The 20,263-nt window shown below is 38.2% G+C and overlaps 1 long non-coding RNA gene across 1 annotated transcript in view; it reads right to left on the bottom strand.

Moving 5' to 3' along the window:
* Positions 1 to 939: 939 nt before the first annotated feature.
* Positions 940 to 20,263, bottom strand: part of LOC116073013 — a 22,795-nt gene continuing 3,471 nt past the window's right edge. Inside the window, exons 3-4 of the long non-coding RNA XR_004111635.1 lie at positions 8,470 to 8,584; positions 940 to 1,095 (exon numbers count right to left, since the gene is read on the bottom strand). This is a non-coding gene — a long non-coding RNA (uncharacterized LOC116073013). The remainder of the gene's footprint in view (positions 1,096 to 8,469; positions 8,585 to 20,263) is intronic.

The raw sequence follows: 20,263 nt of genomic DNA on the forward strand, positions 1-20,263 counted from the left end.
ATGTTTCTGGAGCCTTTTTTTAAATTTTATCTGCTGTAAGCATAGATTACTAATATGTGTTGAATGTCATCTAAGACCATCCTCAGCACCCCTAAGGATTAGCTTCTTTGCAAATCTGTCTTTCCAGGATTCTACCTACTATATTACTGGGATTATTTCCATTATGTCACGCCAGCAAATTGAGAGAACTCTCTGAATTGTACCTATTACAATCTTTTCATCTAATTCTGCAGTTAGAATTTATGTGTGTTTAACACAGTAAATGGGGAATGGCCCATGAACTTCAAAGGGTGCATTCTAAACTTTCTCTTCACTCATGTATCTGCATTATTTCCAAGGCAGGTATGAAGGAAGGAAGGAAGGAAGGGAGCATACTCCCTTTATAGAACTTATGGTGATAGGGGTTTATTGGGTGTTTCTGCAGCCTGAAGTTCCATTCTTTTTTCCCATATTACTATAATTCGCTCTCCTTTGCCTCTCCTCAGGGCCTTAGGGATAACTCTGTTGCTTTCTGATTTGATTTTCTTCTGGTAAATGTGTTAAAGTGTGGCTCCTTATATCCTCTCTTAAAAGAACACACAACCCATTGGAAGTGACTTCAAAGGCTCGGATGCAGGTTCCACAGCCATCTGAGCACTTATGTTCCCCAGCAATGTTCTCTAAAGGCTTGTGGAAATGAAATCTTCCAAAAGACCCCAGTGGAAGTGACTGACAGGCCCTGAGTTGTCCTGTTGGAAAAAATCCTCATGTCCCTTTGTCACAGCTGCATCACTATTCTCAGACTTCATTTGATGTTTTTTGGCATCTATTGCAAAGAGAGACAATGCTGATGTGTAGTCTTAGAAAGCTACCTACAGAAATTGGCAAGAGGACTGAGAGCATGTAACTATGCCCTTTGTCTTCCTTTCACAAAGAGAAGGCGATTTTTCTTGGTTGAAGTCCCTCCTCATATTTATAGTGAGTTCAATTTGACTAAATTAGAAAGATAAAACAAATACATCTCCTGTCATATTTCTCAAGATATTTGCAGAGGGGTCTCTGTGAGGAAGAAAGACCTTTCTGCATGTAGGCATCATCAGCATCACTCACAGGACCCTGTAGAGAATGAAAGGAGAAAGTGAGCTGAGCACCACCACACCACCGTTCATTCCCATCTGCTTTCTAACTTTGAACACAAAGTAAGCAGTTGCCTCAAGTTCCTACTGATATGTCCCCCCATCAGGATAAGCTGTACTCTCCAACTGCAAGTCAAAACCAACCTTTTCTTCCTTGAGTTACTTTTGTCAGGCATTTGTTACAACAACAACAACAACAACAACACTCAAACTCAAGAAGATGAGAACTAAGGGTAATTCAAGAAAAAAAAAGTCTTGTTTTTGTTTTTGAATTTCTATTTCTAAACTTTGACCTCTCCCCTACCAAAGAAGTTGGGAACTATGGGTAATTTAAGGAAAACCTTGAGTTTGGGTTATAGTTTTCTGGTCTTCCTTGTTATGTGCTTGGTGTAATCAGATTCCTGCAGACATGGACTGCACCCTGTCCTGTCTGCCTTTTCTACACTGGATGTCACCCTTCAATGTTCTTTTGCTTGAACATCAAACTTAGTATGTTGTTCCATAAATTTTGCTCTTGAATACCAAGGTTTTTTTCTAGAAAAAAATCTAGAAAGCTAATTCAAAGAACATTTTTTAAGCTAATTCAAAGAATATTTCCCAAGCCTTGCCTTTTTAAAATTTATTTAATTTTTAAATAGCAGTGCAGTTCTTATCAAGATGATAGCATCCCACAGCTTTCCTGGGTATTTGGGCAGGTAACTAAATGTTAATCATGTAACTCTCTGCCCATGATCTTAGTCCTGTGAGTTATACTTAACTCCATGTAACTAAATCTAACCAATAAGGGAATAAGATTTAGCAATCTTATTTTGTGACTTAGATTTTGCTTTGAGCAACACAGTGTTGGTGTCATAGTGAGATGAGTGTTCTGTGACAGAGAGATTCCTAAATAGCTTAAACAGTTCCTTCAAAGCTCAAGAAGTATTATATAAACAAAATAATACAAGGAATTCTGGTTAATAAAAAGAAATCAGATCACAACAAACACATCTTAGGGAATATTTATATGGAACATGGTATATGTGTGTGTGTGTGCATACAGATGTGTTTACATGTACGTATGCATACCTACATGTATTCATTTATTTTGCATGTAGGTCGGCATCTGCCTATGATTCATACATTTATTTTTTTCATTTTTAAAATTTAAGAAATCATAATACATCATACAGCCATGGCATTCTGAATAACAACCACTAGTTTTCTGTATTAGTAGCACACAAAGCATCAATATATATTGGAATATATTTCACTGGGTGAAATAGAAAATCATCTTGAAAATTAGTAGAGCTAGTGGCATAGCTAAAGTCAAGAAAGAGCTTCAGTTGTGATGGAGGGGGAGCCTCTGTTGCTCTATTTTAAAGCCTGACTTACTCACATAGTACACACACACACACACACACACACACACACACACACACACACGGCAAGAAAGAGAGACACAGAGACTCAGACACACACAGATATAGATACAGAGACACACAAAGACACAGCCACACACAAAGAGAGAGAGAGGGGTTGGGGGAGAGACAGACAGACAGACAGACACAGAGACACACAGAGACACAGGGAAACAAACACATAGATAACAGACAGATACACAGAGAGACACAGACAGAGGGACCCAGAGATATAGACACACAAATAAACTGTCACACAGCAATACACACACACACAAACACACCCACTTGCTCTTTTTCATGACTCAGATTTCTAGCCTGTCAGGAACAGACTAGGAGGGACCAAACTACAGAATACCATTGACCCATTCTTTGCATTTATAGGTGACAAGCTCCTTTTAAGTATCCAGAAATACTGTATCTCTTACATATGCAGCTGGAGCCATGGGTCCCTCCATGTGTACTCTTTGGTTAGTGGTTTAGTCCCTGTTGTTGAGCATTAATGGGAGGAGAGTCCCTTGGTCCTGTGAAGGCTCCATGCCCCAGGGTAGGGGAATGCCAGGACAGGGAAGAGTGAGTGGGTGGGTTGGTGACCAGAGGGAGGGGGGATGGGATAGGTGGTTTTCGAAAGGGAAACCAGAAAAGGGGTTAACATTTGAAATGTAACTAAAGAAAATATCTAATAACAAAAATAAAAATAAAAAAGAAGTATCTCTTAACTGGGCATGGTAGTGCTCATTGTTAATTCCAGTTCTTAGGATACAGAGACAGGTGGATGTCTGAAGTCTAAGCCAACCTGGTCTATGTAATGAGTTCCAAAATTGTGGGGCTTTACAGAAAACTCTATCTCAAAAAACAAAAGAAAACAAAGGAAGCATCTCTCTCTCTCTTCTTACTCTGCTGGAAAAGTTTTCTCAGCTGTTACATGTTCCCAGTCTCTAACTCTTATCTCATCTTTTCTCTCTTGTCTTTTTCATGTTCTCAGTCTCTAACCCTTATCTCATCTTTTCTCTCTTGTCTTTTTCTGTTGTTCTGCCTTTCCCTCCCTCCACCTCTCTTTCTCTCTCTTTATCTCTGTCTCACCCTCCCCTTTCATCTGGTGATTTGCTCTGTATGTAACTCAAGCTGGCTTCCAATTTTTGATCCTTTGCCACTGCTTGCTGTGTTTTGTTATAAGGATGTACACTGCTCTGATGACTCTTGCATGAATTAGACAAACATAAGAAGACCATGGGTATGAAGAGTATCATCCCGAGCATCATGAGAAGCATCTCTCAGACTCCAATGGATACAAGAGTTGGAAATAAACTAAGTACTGACTCACTGAGATTTATATATAAGAGGGGACACACAGGGACCTTGAATATTATGCTGATGTCTGCATATACTAGGATCATTGTCCTTTGCTGTATTATCTTCCTAAAGTGTCCTATTTGCCCATGTGACCTACGGTATTGAATAATAAAATGAGTATCTAAAATTGGATGCCTATTGCATCCAGAAGGTTAGGATGGCCAGAAATGGGCAAAGATATCTTCATACACACTTCAGGGGCTTGATAAACCTGTGCAGACTGCATGATTTCTTATTAAGATGACATTATTGGAGGCTGAAGAGGTGGCTCACTGCACATAACACTTCTGCAGAGGGCAGGAGTTTGGTTGCTAGTACCTAAGTCAGATAGGTACCAATACCAATTCGCATCATAACCTGACACCCTCTTTTGACTTATATGGGCACTGCATCTATGTATGCAAACCTACACACAAACATGTATGTATCTAATAGGCTTTTTCTCTTTCATTAATAGAGATGTAGGCAAGTTTAGACCAGATTAAAAGTGTATAAAGGCAGATTTATTAGGAGGAACTATCGGGTGGGTTCATCAATTTCACAAATGAAGGTCAGTGAAGTCACTTTTCTGGGGCTAAAGAAAGGGGTTTCATAGAGCATAGGCAACGGATGCTGGTAGGTCAGCTAGGAGCTGGGAACCCATTCACGGTCAAAATTCGAGCTCCTGGGTGGGCACTCCTGGGTGGGTTGCTGGGAACACAGGAAGCAGGAGTGATGACATATTAGTCTGGAATTTTCTCCAAGCAGTCAGGGAGATTTTTCTGTGAGGGTAAGGTTGGGCAGGAAAGAGGACAGACTGAGTTTTTCGACTTTTGCAGGGGATGAGCAGGGTTTTTAGCCTAATAATACCTACTTAAAAAGTAAAAAAAGGGAACATTAACTCTCTGATCTTTTTCTTTGACCTAGTTATAAAACTACATAGTAGAGAAATTGTGAACAATTGATTTATTTGCTTGACTGTCAGCATATTCCACAAGTGAGATGGTAGCCTTTGTTACCAGGCACAATTTATTCTCACATCCTCCTCCACCATACCTAAATTCCACCTTCATGGAATGGATACAGAGGAGTGTGCTGCCTTAGAGAGATCTATTACATAGCTGCCTCAAACACAGAAGTCTTTAGATGCTCATTGCCTTTTGCCCAGAATGCTTGTGCCAGGGAAGCTTAGTAAGGTTTGGCCACCAGAAATGCAAACAGTGACTTAATCTTAATTGTAATTGATGAACATGTACTCTAGGGAGATTAAAAAAAAATGTGTAAATACCAAAGTCAACTCCTTAGTTATACTCTCTGAAAGAAAAGTACAGTTTCCATCACTGCGTGTTTTATGCTTTTTCAAAATTCACAAGCTCATAACATAAATTATAGAGAAATAGAACAGTTATTAACATACTCTCACCACATGAATACCCTGTGCTGAAAACCAGAGTTTGCAAAAATGCATACAGAAATGGGAACAGGTTGTCCAAGGTAAAGAGCTTTTGCTGACTGTTTTCAGCTAGGAGACTGAGATACTGGATTTTAAACCAAGCATCACTTGAACCTCAGCTTCTGCTGTGCACATTATTGCTAAAATAAAAGCCCTTGCTGGAGGGAAGCTTCTTGTCTATGCCCCAGAGGCATTTGTCAAGTTAAAGTTTCCAGAAACCTCTCCTATTCCCTCATGCCTTAATTTAAACAGATGTTTCAGCAGGGCCTTCTGGAGATATGCTGGGAATCCAGAGGTAGCTGGAATCTCAGGAAGGAAACGAAAGAGTTCAGAGGCAGAACAGGAGCCAGAATCTTTCAGTGCAGACCTGGGACGTGGCATTGGAGAAGAAGGGTCTGAAGAGGACACTCATAGTACAATGAGGACTCAGTAGGGCTCTAAGGTTCAACGAGGGCCAAAGGATGCTTGGAAAAAGCTTAGAGAAACTGTCAAATGAATCAATCAAGAAAAACAAAGCAAGCCAGCAACTGAGGGTTAGCACTGCTCAGGCACTGCTGCAAATATGGTGGTACTTAGGATATGTAAAGTGGTTAAAGTGTTCTCAAAAACAGCAAGACAATTGTGTGGCGAAAGGATAAGAGGGAACTGAGATGTGAGTTGGTAGTGGATCCTACGACTCTCATTGATTCATGTTCTTCATGAGACAATGAAGAGACAAATGACACCTCAACTAGTCACATGGAAAGTTATGTTTGTACTTCAGAATGGGGATCACTGAAGCAAAGGAAGGTAAAATTTGAAAAAAAAGTGTCATGTCTATTGTGTTAATTAATGTTAGATATGATTCTTCCACAATTCAAACCACTAAGGCTGAATATAATCTTAATGTTTAACATAAGAAACTTTTCCTTTTTGATTTCATCTCTTTTCTGGAGAAATAGTCTGGGTTTTCTGAGGCTAACTAACACTGATTAATTTTTTCTGGACTTCACTTTTCACTTTTATTGAACACTGACATTACAGAAGGTACTCTTTGGGTGAATGCATACATTATCTTTATTTTTAGAAAAAGAAGATTACGAACTGAGACTGTGGAATATATCTGAAGTCACAGTTAGTGGTAGAGTTGCTTTGGTTTCCTTTGTATGGATAGAGACAATCCAGGAGGACCTGGGTCTTCTGGAACTGGAGTTACAGTTATTGTGCCTGCTTTAGGTGGATGTTGGGAATGAAACTCAGGCTCTTTGAAAGAGTAGAAAGTAGCAAGTGCTTTTAACTACTAATCTGTCTCCCCAACTCCTAGAGTTGTTTTTTAAACAATGGGATTGTAGAACATTTGATGTTGATATACTTTTAAACTACAATGTCCAGATGCTGTCTATGGGAAAAACAAACAAACAAACAAACAAAACAAAAAAACCTGTTTTGCATATCATTCACATCCTCAAGTCCAAGAGGGGATCTACTTACTAATATAATCCCTACACCTCAAACCAGGTGGAATGAAGCCAGGAAGGAATCTGGAGGCAGAACTGAGACAGAGATCATGAAGCATGGTTTCTTATAGACATGTTTCTTCTGGCATACTCAGTCATTGCCCATATTTTTATGCGAGTCAGAAGTTGCTCTCTGTAGTTAGTGCTGATTTCAATAACAATGAAAATGGTTGGTCTTACATTTTCCAATTATACCATCACCTTGTGGTCTCAGTAGGTGCTAAGAGGCTTCTCTGGTCTAACAGAGAAGGGAATATCAGATTAAACCTATTGTATCTCTTGTCACATGTTAGGAATTATTAAAACATTTATTATAATAGAAGGGCTTATGCATCCCCACAAATCACAAATATGGAATCTCTTAATTAATATGACTAATAAAATATTTCCCCTAATAGCCCATTTAGCAAAGGTTACCTCATATTCACCTGTCAGATGTAAGGATGCTCAGAGAAAGCAAATGAAATAGGCAATGCCCTCAATCCTGAATCCTACGTAATTCCATCAAAGGAAGCACCCCAAGTCCATCTCAGACTTTGGTATTGCCTGCTACTACTTGTAGATCAGCACAAAAGGAAAGGCCACCTGTGAAGATATTCTTGACCATTTCAACAAAAGTCACACATCAAGAAGGCCAGTGACTCAGAAGAGAGAAGAAAGGCCCTCAGCTCTTGTATTCAAATCAGCCATAGTGAAGGAAGAGCAACTAGAAACACTAGGAACTGGTGCCCTACTGGTACGTTTTATCTCAAACAGTTTCAAATAACAATGCTTTCAGCAATCACATTCAATCATTTTATTTTGAATTTCTCATCCTCCTAGTGAGTTAAGTTTCATGAAGGAATTCTCTGTGTTTCCTCGGTGTGATGAGAGCTGGCAGCTGGAAAGCTGCATAGATACTGGTGACAATGTTCAGTTGTTTTCCTGTCCCCTCCCCCACATTCTTTCTTTCCAGACAGTGCCTGCCTCACTGTCTGGCTACTGTCTGACATGTCAGTTCCCGCCACCTCAGCTCCCAGCTGTTCTTCCCTTTTATGCAGTGGATTGTTCTTTACCTTAAACTGAAGCATGGTTTTCCACTTCTAGACATGTGATCGTTTCCACGGCAACACATAAAATGGGGTAATTTGATGCAGGACCTGCCTAAAACTTTTCTTTGCTAAAAGTTTTCGCTTGTGTGTTAAGTTCACATGGGCATTTCCACACTAAGCACAGCTTTTAGATGGTGCACACTGTGACCACATTTCAAAGAATGAGTAGGTACTGTCTGTCAGGTTTTTGCTTTTATAAAACAGATATGCTCTGCTTGATTTAAATATTGCATAGTAATATGTATCAAAATGCCTTATGAGATTCCGTGGATGTGTATAACTTTTTCTGTGTGTTTGATTTAAACTAAACAGAATTTTAAAATAATTGAGATAAGTGCCATCCCTGAGGATATTGTTTCTCATGGAGGTGGCTTCCTTAATTGGAGATTATTTATAGAAAATTAAACTTCTTATAGTGTTTGTTATCCTCATTATTTCACAATAAGAGCACAATTTATCAAATACATAACTGATCTGAGATAATTGTTGTGCATACACACCTGTGTTACTTAGCCTTCTGTCTCTGTGACAAATGTATGACATAATCCAACTTACAAAAAACTGAGATACATTCATACTTACCATTTGAGAGATTCTGGTCCATGACTGGTGACCATATAATTTTTGGACATGTGGCAAGAACATCACGTGGGTGCCAAAGGCATTTACAGTAGACACAAACCTCTCCGCTCATGGACTAGAGGAAAGAAGAAAGAGAAGAATTAGAGCAGAGAGCCATAAAGACCATTAAGTACACCTTCTCAAATTACTAGACGTGCTGAAAACTAGAGACTATATGCTATACGTGGGCTTCAAGGAAAACTTGTTGAATCCATACTAGGCATTGAGGATATATATCTTGGAGCTTGAAAATCTAAAGAGAGTTCAGATAAGTGCCTGAAGGAATTGGCTTAAGAGTCTTACATGAGTTAGATGAAATCTAGCTCTGCTTGGTCCAATACAGTAGAGCTCTGGGAAAAATCACTTTCTTCTGAATATTTTTACATATGAACAAAATTAGCATAATTTCATGTCAGCAGGTAGTTGCCTAGAATGAGTAATTTCCTGTGAAGCAGGAAGCACAGCACTTGGAAGACACAGAGTTCAAAGACTAGGGGAATTTTACAAATGAAATTTTGACTTGAAGGCACTTAGCAGCATGATTGATAGAGTATGAGTAGGATATAACAATTACACAGAGACACTGCTGTGAGGGCAACCAGAAGGTAAGAGTCATTTCTGTCCAGACTTTCAGTCTCCTCAACAAAATACTTTTTAGTCAGGTACAACATACGAACAGAACAATGTTATGTTTTAGACCGAAGAAGAATAAGAATCGTGTTGAGTAAAGGTTGGAGGCCTTTTAAGGGCTTCATAGACCCTGAAGAAGATGTGTATTTAATAAGGACTGTCGGTCAGTTCCAAGACTGATGATAGTAATGGGCTATATACAGCTCAATACCTCAGCTCACAGGTATGATTTAATTCTATCTAGACAGTGCATAGTTGAGACACCTGTACTTAAAATTATTCTACTAGGTAAATACCTCTTGTGGAAGGCCATATGCAGGTCATTTATTAAAGGCTTTAGGAGCTCATATGTTCTTAGATTTCCTGGCTCCCAGTGATTTTGAAAATCAGAGAATATTTGAAATAGTTATTTACCCATTGCTTATTAGACAAGAGGAATGTGAAATCTAACTCAAAAACTTCAAAGCAGGTTCTCTTTAAAAACAAACTAGCCACCTGACTCCTTCCTCAGATTCTTGGCCTGGGGTCCACTGTGACAAGCCTGAGATGTGTGGGTTAGAGCAATTTGGAGCTCAAAGGTGCTCAGAGTCACTGTCCATGGTTTCTTTTTAGCATGATTTCTGATTTTTGTTTGTTAGGTCACCATCAGACTTTTCTGCTTTTGTATGATTGTTTGAGGTTAGGGATAATTAATGCATAGAAGGTGGGAAATGAATTCTGAGTTAATCAGTTAAGAAAAAAGCAGAGGCCATATGTGAGAAATTTCAATATGAGGAAGGAGATGTCTATACAGTTGTTCCAGGGATTAGAATTTGTTCTTGCCTCACTTAGTTATCTGGGAACCATAATGTAATCAATTGCCCATATCCAGATGATTCTAACTGCAAATTATCTGTTCTTTTTGGTGATGTATTTCTTAGTCTCATAAAAATACTATGCTGTTTGCTTGAAATTATTTTGTAGGGTATATTCAGCCAATGTTACATAAGTATGAACAAATTAACTTTTCTTCTTTGATGTTGCATTCATACTTATATGAAATTGTATTCTAAAAAGTGAAATGAATCTACCAATTCCTTCACAATAGTATTTTAATCTTGTACTGGGATTCTTTGAGGCTGTGGCATTATGTGAGAAATTATATTGCAACTCATGAACATGGTATCTCCCTGAATTCATGTAGTTTTCCCCACAGAACACTATGCGGTAAGCTTAGTGATCAGGAAGCATACTAATTGTGAATATTCACCCATCAAAGTCAATCATTAAGAAAATAAATAGGGCTGGGATAATGCAAGGATTAAAGCACCTGCCATACAAACCTGAAGAACTTTTTTTTTAATTTCTTTTTTTGTTTTTAGTTTTTTGAGACATGGTTTCTCTGTATAGCCCTGGCTGTCCTGGACTTCACTCTGTAGATCAGGCTGGCCTCAAACTCAGAAATCCACCTGCCTCTGCCTCCCAAGTGCTGGGATTAAAGGCGTATGCCACCACTGCCTGGAAAAAATGAAGTTCTAATACCAGCACCCACATTAAATGGCACATAGGCATGGATATCTCTTTATAATTTAAGCCTTAAAAGCAAAGAAAGGAACTCCTCAGACTCCTCAGAGTGAGCAGGCTACAGACAGGAGCTATATCTGTGAGCTCTGGTTTTTAGAGGCCCTGACTCAGTGAATAAGGCAGAAGACTAATAAGCATGTTCCTTGGAATCTTGCCCCATATATACTTAAGAATGCCACAGATATACAAAGCATACATATGTGGACATGCACACCCCTCATACTCATAGACACATTCACACAAATGAAAAAGAAAAATCCAAAAAGGTAAAGGAAGTAATCAGAGCAGTTGTGTTGGGTGAAAGGAACAATTGTGGGACACTTTCAAAGCACTCACAATGAAAACATAAATTTCTAAAAGCCTAATAGGAATCAAATCATAAACAATCACATCAACATGGGGGAGAGAAAGGCATCCCACATCAACTGAGGCAGGGATCACTCCTAAGCATGAGTTTGTTATCATGAGTAAATAGGACGATGTGAGCTAACGATCATTGTGAAATGCATTTTCACAATCAGAAAGCTAAAATACTAATAACAGACAGCACTCACTGCTAAAGACGAGGAAAAAAGACAGACACATGTCTCATGAGGATAGACTGAACCAGTTTGGAAAACCCTTTAGCCTCACAGTGTACGATTAAATAAATGTTTAGCTAGAGATCAGGTCAGGCCAGTAGGTCTTTTTGTATTGTTTTACTGTGGTTTTGCTACAAAGAGAAAGATAGACATATTTCTGTAGCCATCTTGTACAGGGAAGTTCACATACTTTCTTCTGAGTAATTACAAACTGGAAACAGTCTTTTTAAAACAGTAGCATGACTTTGACTGCTTGTTTTCTTTTGTTTCTTTTGGTTTTCAATAGCCTGCGCTCAGCAGGGAATAGGGAACTAGTCATATCGACAGGAAAGAGAATCTCAAAACTACTAGATTGAGTCAAAATGCTAACACTCTGAAAACAGCATAGCTTACCATTTTGTTTGTACAAGGTTCACAAGAGACAAAGCTATTCTGTACGGAGAAGTTGGGAGCAGTGACTACCTTTCCTGTGGGTGAGAGACAGTACAGGAAGTAGAGGGATGAGGTATAAACCCTGTGTGAAAATCACCCATATTTTCGTAACTATCAGATAATTGGTATTTTAAATAGTCAATATTTGTAGGTTCAAATACTTAAAGCAGAGGAGTTTATTTCTATGAGGATTATAACTAAATAAATCACTTATGGTAAGGGCAGAATACCCAAGGTGCTTTAGAATGAGGAGTCTGTTAATTAGACAAATGAGAATTATCAATAGGAAGGTGGAGGTCTGTATTTTGGAGAAAAGGTTGGGCTAGGATATAAATTGAGGATTCACTAACACCTATCAAATATGAAACTGTAGGCTCAGATGAGTTAACTTCTGGGACAAGTGAAGATAATAAAGAGAAAGTATCCCATAGCTGATTCCTAAGGACAGCAATAAAACCATAGGGGATATTGTTGGGGAAGCTCTGTCAACAAGACTTAAAGAGGACAGAGAAATTAGTAACCAAATGTCTCTTTCAAAAGTCAACAAGACACTTAGTTGTCTAGAAGGTATTCCTGGTCTTGAAAGGTTTTCTGGTGAGGTGATGGCAGTAGAATATAATTCTTGCTCTGGCTGTCCTGGAACTCACTCCGTAGACCAAGCTGTCCTTGAACTCAGAAATCTGCCTGCCTCTGCCCCCCAAGTGCTGGGATTAAAGGCGTGAGCCACCACTGATGGGCAATTCTTCCATTCTTAACATAGAGGGAAGAAGAGAAGTTGTGGTGGGTGCATTTGGATGTTTAGGAAGATGCTGTTTCAGAAGATACAGAGGTTGTATGCTCAGCATAAAATGGAAAACCAGGGCTCAAGGCTTTTCCTAGGAAAGGCAAAGTCAAGGTTTATGTACTTGGCTCTGAGAGAATGATGAAGAGTTCTCAGGGCCAACTAATGTCTAGAAGCCTGTTATGAGTGGTGTGTAGATAAAATATCACATTCACATGGAATATCACTTATGCCTAGCCTGCCATAAATTCAAACGTTTAGGCTGATTATTAACACATTTGTTGCACACAGGTTCTTTCTGGGGCTTTCAGGTACCAGGACTATGTGGTCCTGTACATTTGATTAGGATTAAGCCACCCATTATGTTTGTGGATTACTGTTTCATGTAAATTATCTTATTTCTAAAAGAGAATATTGTGTATACAAAAGGTCAGATGCAAAGAAATTATATAACCCACTTCCATATTCTCTGTAGTTAGATAGGTGATATACTCTCGTGATAAAATTATAAGACCTAATGAAGAATGAAAACCACATCAAAATTTGAATGAAAGACATGCTGTGAATTTCTTAAGAAAGAGCTTCCATTTTATTAGGAAATAAAAGACAGTGGGAAATTTCATGCACACCCAAGAGAGTGAGTAGGCACACAGGAACCCTGCCAGAGGAAATGTGGGAGGAAAGAACAACAAGAGGATGTGGAGAAGATTGAAGACATTAAGAGGGAGGAGCCCAGGGAGCAGGTAAGAACAATGGAGCTTAACTTGAAGCTGGATAAGTGACAGGCTAGAATGGGGGTGGGGGATGCTAGAAGGTGAGCAGTGCTTCAACACTTTGCTCAGGACTCACTTTATGGCTCCCCAATCCTGTATCATGTTCCACTGGAGTGCCAGGCATCCGGCCAGAAGCTAGCTAGGCTTGGCTTCCTTCCCACTGAACCAGGGCTCTATTATTCTGTACTGGGGACAACAAAAGGCAGCTTCTTTGCTAGAATGAAGTGCTGTAATTGAGCTATTAACATGGCGTAATGGAGAAACAAATGTATCGATTATTGCCGTCCACATGGCAGGAAAGTATAACTGACCAGAAGTAAACATTTAAGGCGTGCTATCATCCCTCCTCGCCTCTTTTCATTCCACAGGGGAATGATGTACACACAGAGGAAGGGAAGAAAATCTATTAACATCTGTTTAGTGTTTCCAGTGACACTGGAGTCATTTTAGTAGAGTATTGAATTCTATGTGTTTCCTATAGAAGGGCAATTGTGCACAGTGCCTAACAGGAAAAACAAAGACTTTCTATAGTCAGATAATCCCTTGAACACTCACTGTTTCTACTGATGATTAACACTCCCTGAAAAGTCCTACACTCAAAAATTTTAATTTAAAATTTGTCTTTTAATTAAAAATATTCCTTATCCATTTCAAAGGTGTATGTAATGTATTTTGATCATATTCATCCAGTACCTTCTCTTACCTCCATCCTTTCCTTTCCCCCAAAATTCTCTTCTTATTTTTATGTCTTTTCTTCCATTTTCATGAACTACTGAGTTGAACTAGGTTTGTTTCTATGAGTATGGGTAAGGGGTGATTTACTGGAATATGAGTAACTTACCATTGGCTGCACCTCTTGGGGGTACTGGGGAATGGCACTGCCTCCCCAGGAACAATTAAGTGCTAATACGTCCTAAAGGAGGGCTAAGACCTCATCAGCTCCTCCTCTACCCATGATAAAATGTTGGCAGAGCCAGTCTTGTATAGGCTTTGCATATAACCATAGCTGCTCTGAGTTCATGAATGCAGTCACCATGCCATGTCCTGAAGACAGCACTCCACAACACTCCTCCCTGTCCTCCAGTTATCACTATTCCTACTCTCTCTTCTGTGCTAATAAGTAATGACTAGTTAGATTACAGATTCACATTTCACAATAACTATGCACAAAATGATTGTTCTAAGGAATGTGCTTTAAAACATGTTAACTAAGGATAGTCAAAACATTTAATGTAGGTAGGTCTAGATGTCATAAACCTGTTGTGGAAGACTCTCAGCTGAGAACATATGGTCACTGACTGTGGGCTTCTGAAATAGTGTGTATCATCATCCCTCACTTTAGCCAAGCACCTGTATTTGGCACAGTGTGCATGGCTGTAAGTTCAAAGAATATCATTCATTTAAATGTTAGCTTTTGAAGTAAGAGTATTTGTAATGGTATTAATGATAATATAAAAAAAGATACTCTCTTTATCCTCACTTTTAGGTTATCTTCCTTTAATGCAATCACATGTGAATCATCCTCTGCTGCTTGGAGTCTTCTCTATATATGGTTTACTGTCTGGAAATAAGAATCTATCCTATATTCTCATTCCTGCAAATCCTGATTTTTTTTTCTGAGATTTAAATACATTCTTTAACTGTTTCTTGAGAATCATCTAAAGACAGTTTCCTTGTCATACTTTCTTTTGAAGCAAACAATCTCTGTTAGCTACTGGTGCTTGATCTCCCATCAGATCAAAGAAATATCACCTGCAAATTGCATTCCTCGCTTTCACACTGTTTTTATAAGTTCTTTGCCTTATACCAAAAGTTTATATGAAATACTCACTTCAGTGTTAACAGTTTTGAGAGTTTTCCAAATGATTTCAGACTTACATTGCTGACATCCCTGTCACTCTCAGGTGACACTTTCCCAGAACCACATAAGGATTGGTAGAGAGGTTATAGGACTGCCTCATTTAGTCTCTGTGTCAGCATACTTGAGTTACTGTACTATAGTCAGCAATGTTTCCTCAGATAATAGACATGTAGAGAAATGTTTTTTACTTCACATTCATGCTTTTGACAGCTGTGCAACACCCATCCTTATCTTCCTCATTCTAGGACATCTAAGCTTGAAGATGAACTCTTATAATAGAGTTGCAAATTGCATAGATGAGGGCAGAACCATTCAGCTAAGACTTGTATTCATTTTCCTTCTAGTATTCCTTCACTGAATAACACAACTCACTAAGCCAAGTTAAGCTAAATATGCAGGATGCATAATATATCCGAAATGGAAAAACAGGACCTTCAAAATCAAAAGGATTTCAGAATTCAAGTCTAACGTCTCTCTCTTAACAGATGAGAAACTGAAATTCAGACAGATAACTAGAATATCCCAATTCAGAGATTTTTTAAACTTTTGAAATATATCTTTAATTGAAATGAAGTTGCATCAGTTTCCCCCATCTATTTCCTTCCTGTAGCCCTTCTCAGGTTCCCTTTCTCCAAGTCCTCCCATTCCCAACTCTGTTGGTAGCCTTTATTTCTTTGATTGAATACAGGCTGTGTATGACAAAACTACAGCCAATATTAGCCTAAATGAAGAAAACCTTGAAGCAATCCGATTAAAATCAGAAGCAAGTCAGAAGTGCCCACTATCCCTACTGCTTTCCAATACAGTGCTGGATGTCTAGACAGAAAAAAAAAAGGGGGGGGGCAAGACAAGTAAATAAAAAGCATAAAAATAGAAGAAGAAGTCAAATCGTCCCTATTTCCAAATGGTTTATTTTTACAAAAGAGTTCCTCAAAGTTTTACCAGAAAACTTCTAGAAACCAGCAGTAATTTCAGCAATGTGGCAAAATACAAAATCAACTTAGAAAAAAATAAGTGAACTTTAGCTACATTAACAACAAACAAACTGAGGAGGAGATCATGGATCCATAGCCATCTACAAAAGCATCAAAAATAATAAAATATCTTGTAAAAACTCTAACTATAAAGGTGAAAAACATCTACAGAGAAAAGCTCAAGTCTGTAAGGAAGAAGATTGAAAAAGACACTAGAAAGTAGAAATACATCCAGAAATGCTCTGAATAAGCAGGGGAAACAAACTTAAAGTAACAAAGAGTCAAGGAAACAAATGTAAGACAGAGAGAATATTGATTTTAGAGTTAGATCAGCGTCTTAGATGTTTTACCTCTTACAACCATTTTTGAAGCAAAATTGATGTGTAACAATCTGAATAAATTTAATTTTCAAAAGTTATGACTTTTCTTTGCCTTCTAGTGGATTGGCTGTTTTGCCTCTATTTGAAGGCATTGCCTTCTCTTATTACATCTTGTCTTGATCACATTGGGTGTTGTCTTTTGGTGGCCTGCTCATTTTTGAAGGGAAACAGAGGAGACATGGATCTGGGGGAGAGAGGCAGTCTGTGTGAAGAGAGTTGTGAGGTATGGAATGAGGAGAATCTGGTTGGGATGAGAAGAATCAATTTTCAGTTTTAAAAAGGTATGCATATACACAAACTAGGAGTTGATTACAAAATTGAAGGTGAGGAAAGTATTACTCAATTGCAGCAAACCATTGGGTCTGTATTACAGATCTCTTACTCTTTCAACCCATCCACAGTCAAGGACCTACCATCTTTCTGAATTCCAGCATTAGTAAGTGAGGTAATATGTTAACTTTTTATTTCTTATTTCTCTTAGCTAACATAATTTTCAGAATAACTATGAAGCTATATGGCTCAATGTATCAATAATCTGTTTATTAATGTTATGGACTAATATTCTATTAGTTGGGTAGTCTGCATTTTTTATTTACCAATCATCTGTTGATAAACATTTGAGTCCTTCATTTGAATCTGGGAACACAGGCATTGCTTTATTTTTCCATTTTTACTTCAATGTTTTTTGAAAGACAATTTTTTTACATACTTCAATTTAATTTTGCTTTTGTACATTGTGCTACTGTTTTCATTTAAGAAATCTTTCCAAAGTAAAGATGCTCATGTACCCCTTACTCATATAATTTTGTCATTAGTTATAAGTCTATTATTTGTTTCTTGTTAATTTTTGTACATGCCTGTGATAATAATTTGTACCAATCAGAAGATTATTAATGTATTTTTCACACTGTTTGATAAAAGTCTCTGGCTTTCCTCATTCAATTCATCTAGGTACCTTTATTAAAGACCAATTCTCTCTCTCTCTCTCTCTCTCTCTCTCTTTCTCTCTCTCTCTCTCTCTGTGTGTGTGTGTGTGTGTGTGTGTGTGTGTGCATGTGTGTCATTTACATGTGTACTTTATCATGTGTGTGTGTATAGGACAGATACTGACATTAGATATCTTCCTCAATTACTTCTCCACCTTTCTTTCTGAGACAATCTTTCATTGCATCTAGAACTTCACAGTTGTCTAGAGAAACTGACTGGACAATATACTGCAAGACCTTTTCCCATCTCAGCCTGATAATTCAAGTATGAGATACGATTCTGGAGTTTTTAGAGATTCGCGTGGGATCCAGGGATCTGAACTTAGTCTTGTGCTTTGAAATGTAAAATTTAAAATTAATTTTTGTGAATATCTTTATGCTTGGTTTCAGTTAAGTTACTGAAAATATTCTACTGTTCTTTCTAAAATGACTTCGAAAGTATTGTTAGGAAGATTCAACCTAGGTGGAGATATTATCACCAAATATAGAAGTAGTAACCTGCCTGTTCATATAGAGGAAAGAGCTAGGTCCCAAGAAGTTGAAAAACTTGCAGACTTGCAAGACTTGGGAAGCTCAGAAAGCTACACAATTCACAATTGCCTATGAAAGGCTATAGAGTTGCCTTTTTCATGTCTTCTCTCTAGCTTCGCAAGCATCATAGGAACAAGTTGTTTAACTATGCTTCTTTCTTTTCTCCCAACATATCATTTGATATCTCTCAATAAGTTCTTACTAGTTCCCAACCTGCTTGGCTTCCATTAACAGATGAAATGGGTAACTTTCAAGATGATATGGAAATAGCAACCTAGTATGACAGCTCAAAACATTTCTTAATGGTTCATGTTTTTAGTTATTTCGTATTGGTAAATCTAGTCCTTATTTATTCCCTGTGGCTAAAATTGTGAGCTGAATCTTTAGATGTCCTAATTCATTGCTTTCTTTGCTTCATTGTAATCGATGATAATGTGCTCAAACAAGGGTGCTTTTATCATATTTTTTATTGTCTGAATTTTGAGCAAACCTAATTTGCAATTTGTCTAGAACATCATGAGCCTTGATTAATGACTCACCATTGAAATTGAATATAAAGCTACTATTACAACAATTACAATATTAAGATTGGAAGTGAATGAAATTGATATTAATTGAAATTTCTTTATTACATTGTTTACTTTGGGCTACATGAATTCTCATGGCAATGTATCCATGAATATTCATGTCAGTAAGTACTACCACATAATAGCAAAGTGATAAAATGTGAGTGCTCATCCTCCCAATGTCCTGAGCAAAAATTTAAGAAAATTGTTTGTGTAATGTAATATGACACCCTTTATAATTTTTCTTAGCTATAATTTATAAAATTTTTGCACAAAAATAATGGTATCTTCAAATTTAAAAGAAGAATTAAGCCAATAATGGGTACACAGGTTTGTAATCTCAAAAACAGGGAGGTAGAGGCAGGAAAGTAGGCATTTCAAGGTCTTATATACTTTTGCAAGTTCAAGGTCATCAGTGTTCCATGAATACTAATCACAAAATGAAAAATATATATATATTTGATTGCCTTGTGGCCAATTTATCGTTCCCACCCTAGCGATCCTTCTTAATGTTTTAGTGATATACTGGATTTTACAGTCATGAGGTTTGAGAGGTAACAATCTTTTGCTTGGTTATGTAAATCTGCTTAGATTGGTTTAAGCAAATGAACTTGATCCAGGCTTTCACTCAGGGTAAGGCATGAACCTTGTTCAAATGTGCCCAGGAACACAAAGTTCTAGGATTGTAGTTGAATTGTTGGGGGTGAAGCTTTTTTCTTATACCACTAGGCATAGCCCATACTATTGTACCTGGGATAAGTTCTGTGACAGAAAGTACAGAATTCCTTGATAAGCAGAGATTGTGAGCCTATAATGATAAGCGGAGTTTAATCCTGTCACTCCCATTATGTGCAAATAATGTCCTAAGTTTGGGACCTGATGATATATATCTTTCCCTGCCTATAGCTATAGTTACCACGTAACTTCTTGTGGGTTCTAAGCCTGGTATATACACAATAAGCTCTGCCTCCATTGAGACTGCCATGTCTTCTTATTGGAAGAATCCTTCATATTGAATAAAATTGCTGGGACTAGAGATGGAGAAATTGCTCAGTGGCTAAGAGTATTTGTTTCAGTTATCTGAACATATGTAGCAACTCATAACCTTCTGTAACTCTAGTCTTGAAGGATCTAAAGACCCTTTTTTTACCTCTTCAAGTACAAGGCTCACACATGACACACATACATTCAAGCAAAAATGCACATACAAAAAATAAATATTTCTTTAAAGAGAGAACTTTTTAAAAGTTAAAATAACTCAGTTCTCAGTAGAAAAATATAACCTTATAACTCACTGATATGGCTCTGATTCTATCTGCCATCTACCATAGCAAAATGAACCCTCTGCTTCCCTAAAGTTAAGGTACAGAGACAGTGATCTCTGTATAAGTCCCCTTGGATAGAATGTTGGGTTGGAACTAGACGTTTCTAAGGATACTTTTAGAAAGTAGCAGTCAGGGAGTCGCGGCTGGTAGCGAGGCTGGCGAGCACCGTTAGCCCGGCTGGTGCGCGGCGTTGGCCTGGCCGCTGTCAAGCCTCGCCGCTGCCCGCGGACAGACTCCCCGGTGGCTCCCCGACTGCCGCGGAGTCGGGACGAAGGAGGACCGTCAGCCAGTCTCATAGCTCGAGCACCCAGGAAGAGAAATTGTAAGCAGATAAGAAGAGCGCGTTCAGTTTGGGACACCATTTGCAGCTGG

This window comes from Mastomys coucha, unplaced genomic scaffold (assembly GCF_008632895.1).
Source record: "Mastomys coucha isolate ucsf_1 unplaced genomic scaffold, UCSF_Mcou_1 pScaffold23, whole genome shotgun sequence".
Classification (NCBI taxonomy): domain Eukaryota; kingdom Metazoa; phylum Chordata; class Mammalia; order Rodentia; family Muridae; genus Mastomys; species Mastomys coucha.